Source organism: Myotis brandtii, unplaced genomic scaffold, assembly GCF_000412655.1.
Source record: "Myotis brandtii unplaced genomic scaffold, ASM41265v1 scaffold365, whole genome shotgun sequence".
NCBI lineage: Eukaryota > Metazoa > Chordata > Mammalia > Chiroptera > Vespertilionidae > Myotis > Myotis brandtii.
In genome coordinates, this window is record NW_005364031.1 from 1,422,791 (window position 1) to 1,433,397 (window position 10,607).

Consider the following 10,607-nt stretch of genomic DNA (forward strand, 5'->3'; position numbering starts at 1 on the left):
GCACAGCTTGGGTGGGGTTGTAAATTGGGTGGGGCAGGGTCTCTGGGAATCACCAGGGCAGAGCAAACAGCAATGACTGCCAGTCAGCCCTACACCAGAGAGGTCCCCAGGTCTCTGCATCCAGCACCCCCATGCAGGAACAGTGATCGCTGTGAGCACCTCTGAGAGAAAGCCACCCTCGAGTTCCTGTCCCGATGCCAGACCAGTTTCTCCCCATATGTGTCTGGGTCCCCCAGAATCTCACCCAGAACTGGAGTTCAGAGCAAGCAGGAGGTTGTATCACCCTCCCAATTAAAAAAACAGCACACCCGGGTGCTAGCCCGTACCACGCCTCCACACCTCCTACCAGTCTCAATGTGCTTTCTTCTTTACCTCTCTGGTTGTAGTTCCTGTGGTTCTGGGTGGTAGTTGTTCTGCCTTTTAGTTGTAATTTTGATGTGGTTGTGAGAGGCAGCAAGTATAGGTGTTTACCTATGCCGCCATCTTGGTTCTCTCTCTCTCTGAGCTTAGATTTCAATGAAAAATGCAGGAAAACACTTTTTTAAAGGAATGAGAAATAATAACGAAGAGTTTAAACAGTTTAAAGTAGGCCCTAGGCTTATTGGTCACTGCTTATTCTCATGGTTATGAGATCCTTGTCTTATTCACTGTAGTGAAAATTCAATACTTTAAGGCAATTGGCCCAAGTTTGATTTTTAAGCATTTTGATTTATAAATTGAATTCTTTGTAACCTTTACAGGATTCCCAACTCCATTACCATGCTATTACTTTTGTAATGTGTTTTTGAACATTGCCAATGTGTTCAGAATTGAAAAGCATATTAAAGCGAGCCAATTCCCATAATGGTCTAAACATTTTAGCTGAAATTTTTATTTTTCCACCTCTTCACTTCTTGAAAATGCTGCTTTATATAATTTTCCCCCAATAGAAGTTTCTTTCAAAGTAAATATTGTTTGAGAGTTCTCATTTGCTAGTGTGGCTAGACTCTGGAGGATGTTCTTTAGGGGTCCATAGTGGTACCCCAAGATGACAGCCATCATCCCATTATCACTCATATTTCAACAAGTTTGGGCTATATTATAAGAAATGATCTTCAAAGTGTCCTTGTTTTTCTGTAACATGTATGTATGGAAAATGTCCGTTTTTGCTTTCAAATTTCTAAGTTTTTTTATTGATCTAAATCTATATTTTACAAATGATTGTGTTCACTTGAATATGTTCTGACTTTCTTAAATTAAGAGGCCAGAAACCACAGAATAAGCATCTCTTTCAAGTATTCCTTTCTTTTAACTTCCCTAATCATTGAAGATGATACATTTGTTCATTTCCCAGAGAAGCCTCCCAGAGTCACTTTAAGGTGATTATCATTTTATCTTCAGGCTCACTGAATCACTGAGTCCCTGCTCTGCTTCTAGGCCTGCAAGACTATTATGCTTCAGATTTTGACTATATAATAATAGATTCAAGATATCCAGGCTTAAGTTATAATTTGCATGTCATTCACTTAACTAAGAGGCACAGAATTTCACACTGACTTTCAGTTTTCATTTTGTCATATTAGGCTTGTCAAATTTGGAAAAACTATTACTTAGGTTTCACCTAGAACCATTTAGGTAGATTTAAAAACTAGTGTATTCAAACCAATTATGGCATATTTTTATTTCTTATTTTTCACTTCCATGGTTTCTTCCTACATCTATTATTGATAAATTTGGAAGCTGTTTATTAGTCTATTAAACTGCAGAAGCAGGAATATGATAAAAACAGAATACTATTAGTCATTATTTGCTAACTTAAAAATACTTGGCTGGTGATGTTCATTTTACCCATTCAAAGATCAAAGTAAAAGAATAGCTGTCATTGTTTTTACATTGACAATAATCAACCACTAAGCCATGCTTGACCTTTATAAAGTGATTGTTTGAAATAAGCAAAACTCAGTTTGTGATTCTAAATTGGATGTTTAAGATGAATGGTAAAATAATATCTGTGATTAATCAAGATGATCCTGAGAACTATGGCTCACTATTTATTCACATTTAAATGTTAAAATAACACTTAAAATCTTAATGCCATCTTCACACAAATAACCTTTAACCATTTCTGCATATTTTGTTGTATATTTTTAAATAAAGAAAGTTTTATGGTGACTGCTGAAATTTAAAGAACATGTAGAAGCATGTATAAATACTGAGAGAAGTAATTATTTGCTGAAATTTTAGTATGCAAAAATGCTAAAAGCTGATAAAACTGGGGGTAAGGAAATTAGCTGAATATTCAAATATTTATTTAGTGATTGGAAACATTCATTTGTGACCAGTTTGCTTTTGAGCATTCCATTTAGTGATAGAAAAAATTTAATATTTCTAAAATGCTGCTAAATAATTTGAGGAGGTATGAATGATAAAAATTAGTCTAAAAATGAAAAGCCTGAATAATGAATAGAAATTTAAAAAGCCCATAAAGGTTACAAAAAAATCTCAAGGTTTTGCTGAAATTTTCCACTCTCCTCAGCCCAATGAAACCAATAGTGTGTTTTAATAAATGGACAAAAATGCTCAAAGGCAGACACAGATTCACCCTTTATCATCCTCATGATGCACCAATATAGTTATCCCCTTTTCTTCTCCTGAAAAATATCCACAGATTATACCTAAATATGCACACACAACTCAGGCCTCAAGGCATGAATATCTCAGGGATTTCTAAGAATTCTCTAATATTCACTTTGGAGTTAGGTGGAAACAGATAATAAGGATGACAGGTTCTTGCTAATGAGAGATTTAAACAAATTGACTTCCCCATGTCTTGAATAATTAAGGGTAAGGTGTGACCCAGTAGCACTGTGGAGTAGGGAAGCATGGTCTTGTAGGGAGGCTGAAAGTACAACCTGGCTAAGGTAAAGTGTTAATTTTCTTATGTATTAGTTTTCTAGGGATGCTGTAACAAAGTACCGCTAACCAGGTGGCTTACACAACACACATTTATTTTTCACAATTCTATGAGGAAGAATCTGTTCCATTCCTTGGTCTAGCACCAGCGGTTCTCAACCTGGGGATCGCAACCCCTTTGGCGGTCGAATGACCCTTTCACAGGTTGCCTAAGACCATCCTGCATATCAGATATTTACATTACGATTCATAACAGTAGCAACATTACAGTTATGAAGCAGCAATGAAAATAATTTTATGGTTGGGTCACAACATGAGGAACTGTATTTAAAGAGCCAGAAGGTTGAGAACCACTGGTAGCTTCTGGTGCTTTGCTGGCAATCACTGACATTCCTGGGCTTGTAGAAGCATTGCCCCAATCTCCACCTGTATCTTCACACGGTGGTCTTCCTGTGTGCATATATGTCTTCAAATTTCCCTTTTTATAAGGATGCCAGTCATGTTGGATTAAAGTCTCCCTAATTCTCTCATTTTAACTTGATAATATCTGTAAAAAATCCTATCTCCAAATAAGGTCACATTCTGAAATATTGAAAGTTAGGCTTTGAATATGAATTTGAGAAGGACACATTTCAACCCATAACATCGTACCTGAGCAAGGAGATGAAAATTAGAGAGAAAACATTATCCCTATTATTAGGTTCATTCATCCAACATATATTTCGCCCCTACTTTGTCCCAAATGCTGTGCAAATGCTGGAATACAGTAGTGATCAAAGTAGATTTTCTTGACCCTGCCCACCTGACCCTTACAATCTAATGGCTGAATCTCTGACTTTCAGAGTCTCTGATTTATAGTCATGGTCAGAAGTCAGAACCAAAAATGCCTTCAGCAGGTCCCAAGCATGGAATGTAGTGAATCAAGTTTATTAGAGGTAACAAAAACCACATCACAAACTCAGTAGTAATTGGCAACTGAAACTCAGTCTCATTATGAGGGAGATAAAAGGGCATTCCTCCTCATGCTGATGCATGGGATATGGTAGAATTTTGACTATGCTATAATTTTTCAAAAGAGATCAGAAATCTGTACTTTTATATAAAGTCACCTGATTTTTTTAAATGCTGGCATCTTACATGTCAAGTAGCCATTACAACATACCTACTGGTGTAAGTGGCCTTGCTCTGCTAGTCTAAGTCCTTGGCTTAGAGGAAGGAATATATCATGGGGAATCTGATGGCATAACAGTTGTAATCACCCATCATATAGGAGGGCAACTTCACGGTCTCCTTTTAACCTTACTCTGCCAAAAGTAAATGGAGCATGTTCCAGGTGGCTTGGCGAAGACCACAAGACAAGGGCTGTTCTGCAGACTGTCTCAAAGGAAGGTGGCACACAGAAGACAGATTAGACTGTCAGAGGGAAGGTGGATTATGTTTCTCAGGAGAGTAGAAACACTGCAGGCCAGGGCGAGTATTCCTTATGATAGACTATAGCCTGTAGCCAACATCTAATCATGTTAATTAACTGAGGTATTTTAGGACTTGCCTTAAGTAGGTTAATAAGCTCCCCACAACATCTAAACTCTTATCTTTTGCTTCCCCTCCATGCAAGTATGCACATTTACAGCCTTTGTTTGATTTTTCTTTTTGCAGAGTCTCTAAAGAATGAGTTTTTTTCCTGATGTGCTAATATATAAATTATAAAAAATGTCTAATTATTAATTTGCCAAAAACGTGCTTATTTAACTTGGGTTGACAACGTCTTGTGCTCACTTTGGCAGCACATATACCAAAATCAGAATGTGAAGCTAGCATTTTATAAAGATGCTAGTTTCAGGTATAACTGGAGACAATATCATTTTACATAATGAGGCAAGAATCCAGCTTCCTTTTGGTGCACATTTCTGGAAGGAACATAAACCATCATAGATTCAAGAGCTTTTGAGAAAAAGGTTGGGGGTTGCAATGGCCCACATTTTACCCCATGGTGGCCGAGTCAGGAGAAATGTTGAAGTGGGGAGAGCACATATGTTGATGGGATTAAAAACTTTTGGAAAAGTAGACTTTCCCCTGGACAGTGCTGTTGGAGGCCATATGGTGTGTGTCAGTGTAACTAAGCAAGTGCTTCTCAGCATCCCTTTATCCTTTTTAATATTACCAGTGCCACTGATTAATGGCTCGTTACACCTGTGTATGAAATAACATTACCTCTCTTGGGCTTAGCTGCCGATTTAAATGAAAGTACATTATCTAAGTAGTTGAATCAGGGAGTACACGACTAAATTCCATTCCAGTGTGATCTGTATTTTTCCATGTTTCAGCAGGCTAACAGCTTCCTGTGGAAATTGTTTCACTCAAGTGTTTTCATCATAATTCAAACAGAATTTTGTTTTTACCAAATGGCAATAAGAACTTTGTTGAAAACTGCACTTAATTTTCATCACGTATGTTATTTCCCTTCACAAATACCAATCCAAATGATATTTGGATATCATTCCCAGCAATGATATAGTGAGGGGGGGGAAAACCAATTCATTACATGGTATTTGCACAGCTGGTGACAGACTAGGTGCTGTAGAAGATTAAAACACATGCTCATGCACACACACGCACACACACGCACACACACACACACACCCCAAAAACTGGGAGATAACCCTGGCTTCAAGGATTTCAAAATGTAATTTGGATGTTGAAGGATAACGTCAAGAAACATCTAGAGACAAGTAAAATATAATATACAATTAATTCAAAAATAGAGTGCATGATGCAGATTTGAACTGCTTTCTGAACTTCTATGCTCTAATAAAAATCATGGGCTGTGTTAATCAGGAAGTATCCTGGGAGAGATGGAACTTCAGCTGTGCCTTAAAAAAGGTGGAATATTTAGATTGCAGGAAAGCGATTACAGGGGGTTTGAACCCATAATTCTAGGTTTGGGAGCATGTGCAGGACAGTAGGGAAGAAACCCCAAGTAGAAAAAAGTGCTTCATTCTATATTATCATTTGCGTTATAATAAGAAATGAGGCAAAACAGTAATATGAGTTCGGGGGATGTCCCAGGACCCAGTTCAGGAAACGATGATGCATTAAATTATCATGTTCCCTTGCTGTCCTCCAATCTGTAACTGTTTCTTAATCTTTCCTCATTTTGCATGACCTTGACATTTGAAAGAGTCGTAACCATTTTGAATTTCCCCTTGAAAAGTCTTATAATAAAGAATTTTACTTATAATGTACCCTCCAAAATCACAATCGTTTTGTAAGCATGGTTCATTTCAAAACATTGCTACCAGATTTCATGGTTTGTGCAGAGGGGAATAGTACTTTTGAATGTATTGTTTGATGCAGTCCACTGTGTAATGTGGAAATTCTTACCTATGTGCTCTTTCAGTGTACCTCCATTTCTACAGCAATATATGCAGTCTCAGGACTTACAGTGCTTTGTCTGCCTATTGGCAGCTTAATGGGGCTTGTAAGAAAGAGGGTGTGACTTTCAGACAAGAAAGTGTGTGTGAGAGAGGGAGGGGGCAGGGAAGGAGGATAGGAGAGAGAGAGAGAGAGAGAGAGAGAGAGAGAGAGAGAGAGAGACACCAGTGGAGGCTGAACCCAAAACACAATGTATAACAAGGGGCATATTGGGGCATTCTGGGTATAAATGAAGCTTGACAGAGTGGTTCCTTGATCTTCCATTTTTCTCTCCCTGACTTCCTTTCTTCCTTCAGACCTTGGGTCCAGGGACTAAGTTGTTCATCTCCTGAGCTCATGACACACTGCCTCAGACAATGAGCCCCTTGTTCTGTTTTGTTTGCTCTTGATTCATGATACCCATATCCATTTCTTCCCCACCTAGGGACCCATTATAATGCATCTCTCTATGTCCTTGCAAATATATCATTTTTCTTAAAATTTTAGAAAATTTTGATTGTCAAATCATTTCATTTTTCACCTTGGGTTATGTAATTTTGGAGTCTTGTTAAAGACGGTCATGGAGCAAGTGTCCTTCTTTTTATCTTTTTTCTTCTTTAGTGTTTTACCTTTTGCATTTATTAATCTACAAGGTGTTCCATTATATATGAAGTGAGATAGGGACCTAGATTTATTTTTCTTCAAATTGAGTCTTTTTTTTTCAATACTATCTATTAATTCACTTCCCCCTGGTTTGTGGTGCTACCTTTTAGTTTCCATACTTACATGGGTCGGTTTTAGAAATTTCTAGTATTTTCCATTTCTTCTGTTTGTATGAGCCAGCCTTAGTAGTCTGTTGTTATTACTTAAAAATTGTTCCTAGGGCTCTATAGAATTTCTTGATCTGTGAAATGAGTTATTTATCTTTTTTTTTCAGAATTGACTTAGTTATTTATGGATCTTTATTTTTCCATATAAATTTTAATAATTTGTTGGTTTGCTTAGAAATTTCCTATACAATTTGATTAGTAATATATTTATAAGTTAATTTAAATAGAATTTTCATTCCATTCATGAACATACTATTTCTTTTTTTCTTTGGATCTTTTGAGTTTTAAAACTTTTGTTCTAAAAATCATAGGCATTATTCATTAGGATAATGTCTAGATATTTAATAGTTTTATTTATATCGTGATTAATACCTATGTTTTTATTTGATTATTGTTGATCTGGAGGAATAACATTGAATTTTATTGAGTTTTATCTGGCAACTGTTGCTTCTATAGAATTTTTTATGTAAATGGTCAGATTATCTAAAAATTATAATTTTATTTCTACATTTTAGAATTGAAAAAAAGATATTTGAAATATTTACCTTGTTCTATTATGAAGGGTGAATTAAAGTTTTTATATTTTATATAACTTTACTATAAATTTTGGCATATAGCTTTTCTCAAATTAACAAGCATATAATATATATGTTTTGATATACTAGTAGTTTTTCTAATAGTTTGTTCAGTTAATTGGGTTTTTCTTTTTTGGTTGTTTGTTGTTGTTGTTTTTTTAGTAGGAATTGGGCTTTTCAGTGGTCTTTATTTTTCCCAAAAGTTCTTAGTCTGGAGACTAGTAGTAACTTTGGCTGATTATATACATTTTCTCTTGCCGATAGGGATGGGGAATGCTAAAACGCAGACACTTGCATGACCTCCTATTTGTGAGTTTAGGAATATGAGGTGGGTGGGACCTGCCTTGTGCGAAGAACCTCTGCCTTTCCAGTAGGGCTAGACCACACTCAGCTTGCCACATCCCATTAGAACCCTCTGGGCCTCAGGAAATTTCCTTGACCTTCCCATTGACACTGTTATGTACTTGAATTACCTAGAAGCCACAGTGTGAAGGGGAGTGTCTGCCTCTCAATGTTATTCACCTCCTACCTTAGCCAGCTAGAGCCCCTGCCCTGTTGTTGCCACGCCCACTCACCTGGGCTAGGCTGCTGACAGTGCTGTGTGTCTGTTTTGCTTAGGAAATGGGTGGGCAGTGATCCACCAAAGCACACTGAAGAGAAAAAAGAGCGCAAATAAAAAATTCCCCTTCACATCTAGACTGTTCCTAAAGAATTATTATGCACTTGTACTTTGAAATCTTCTATCTTCCTAGAGTTTTCTTGCCATTAAAAAAAAATACTATATTCTCAGAACTACCAATATGCCCCTCAATTCTGGCATCTTTGGGTTTAGGTTTAGGGGAGGGTACCAGTTGCCTATATTTTTTCACTATCTTGTAAGGACCCTTGATTTCATTTTCTTCATTTAATTTTTGGGGGATGGTGATAATGGTCACTGGTTATTAACTATTCCATTTCTTTGGATCCCCTGTTTATTATTCTTCAGTTTTTCTTCTCAGGTAATGTTTTTGACATTATTACTTAAAAGTCATTTATAACTTGGTTTTCTTCTTATATACTGGTATTTCTGTATTATTTATTACATATTCTCCAAACTCCACCAAAGAAAATTCTTTCTCAGATTTCAGATTGATTTTGTATTTAACGACAGTGATTTCAGGGTTCACAAACTGAATCATAATTTCAGGTGTTTCAAAGTTATAAATCAGTATTACTAAGGTGTATCTAAAGAACTAAAACACTTTTATTGCAAATCTGAGTGATAACATGGGCCTGACGATTGTCCTGGAATATGGATGAGAACCAACCATTTAGGAACAAATATCCTGGCTGATAACAGACAGCCAGCCAAACGCAGCCACTGATAAAGATAAATAACCTGTACTCAGGGAAATTTTTTGCATCATTAAACATGGTGAGCATATTAGCTAGCAGGGGGTGGAGCCGAGTCCCCAAAGAGATAAATCTAAATTATGTGCGCTGCAGTGATCATAACGGTATTGTACCATCTTGGCTAACTAGCTGACATCAATGGGGAAGGGAATTTCAGATTTAAATGAACCAAACTAAAAAGCATTTCAGTGCACATACAGATTAATTGGAGCATATTCATGAACTTTTTAGCCTTATTTTGCTTCTTTTAAAAAAAATGTTTTTGACTGGTGCCAAGTACAAAGAGCTTAGAATTCTCCTGTCAAATCTTGCATCTTGTTTTTTCTTCTCACTTTCTTATGCAGCTTGATTAATTACTCTCCAATTTGCTCTCCATTAATCTCCCTCCTACACAGTTGTATCAGTACTTGCCAAAATCTCCTCTTTTGTGTGCAACTAAGACAGATAATGTAAGTTTAGTGGCATTTCTTTTAAATGAATCAATAAAGTAGTCATTTATTAATACTGTACTTTTGAAACACAGAATATCCCAAATTCTAAGTTAAGTACTGTTGTTTCAGAAGACGAACCTTATTGATAATAGTGTAACCATTTTGAAAATTCTGAGAAAGCTTTACGATGACAGAATTTGATTTTGTTGTTCTCTGTTACTCGTGTTGGACAATATATTGATGATTTGGTATCTATTGTGACACAAAAGGTCACAATATCCACCTTTCTTTCATTCAGTTCTTTTTGTACTTCTAAGAAATTATAGTACTACATGGGTAAATGGAGAAGAAAAACACGATTGGTTTGTGGGGACAAATTAGCCAATATTTAAAGATATGTTTTTTCATATCTACACTAACAAAAGACAAACATGCAAATTGACCGTACCTTCGCTACGCCTTAAGCCATGCCCACCAGCCAATCAGAGTCACTATATGCAAATTAACCCAACCAAGATGGCGCTGGCAGCCACGGAGCTGGAGCAAGCAGGAGGCTTGGTTGCCCCAATGACGGAGGAAGCCAAGCTTCCCACCTGCCGCCGGCTCTGAGCTCCACTCAAAGCAACAAAGTTTCAATTATAGAAGATAAACCCCAGATACCTGCTTTCAGCCTGTCGTGGCCATGGAGCTGGAGCGAGCAGGAGGCTAGGTTGCCCCTGGTGATGGAGGAAGCCAAGCTTCCCTCCAGCCCACCCTGGCTGGCTCTGAGATCCTCTCAAGGCTACGAAGTTTCAATTATAGAAGGTAAATAAATCCCAGAATAAAAAAGAAAAAAAGGAGAGGCTGGGAGCATCTGTTGCCGGCAGGCTTGGCCAGCCTGAAAACGGCCCTCAGCCCCTCACCCAGACTGGCCAGGCACCCCAGTGGGGAGCCCCCACCTTAAAGGGGGTGTGGCCAGCCTGAAAACAGCCATCAGCCCCTCACCCAGGCTGGGCAAACCTCCATGGGGTGAGGGTCCCCACTGGGGGGGGGCTTGACCAGCCTGCAAACAGCCATCAGCCCCTCACCCAGGCTGG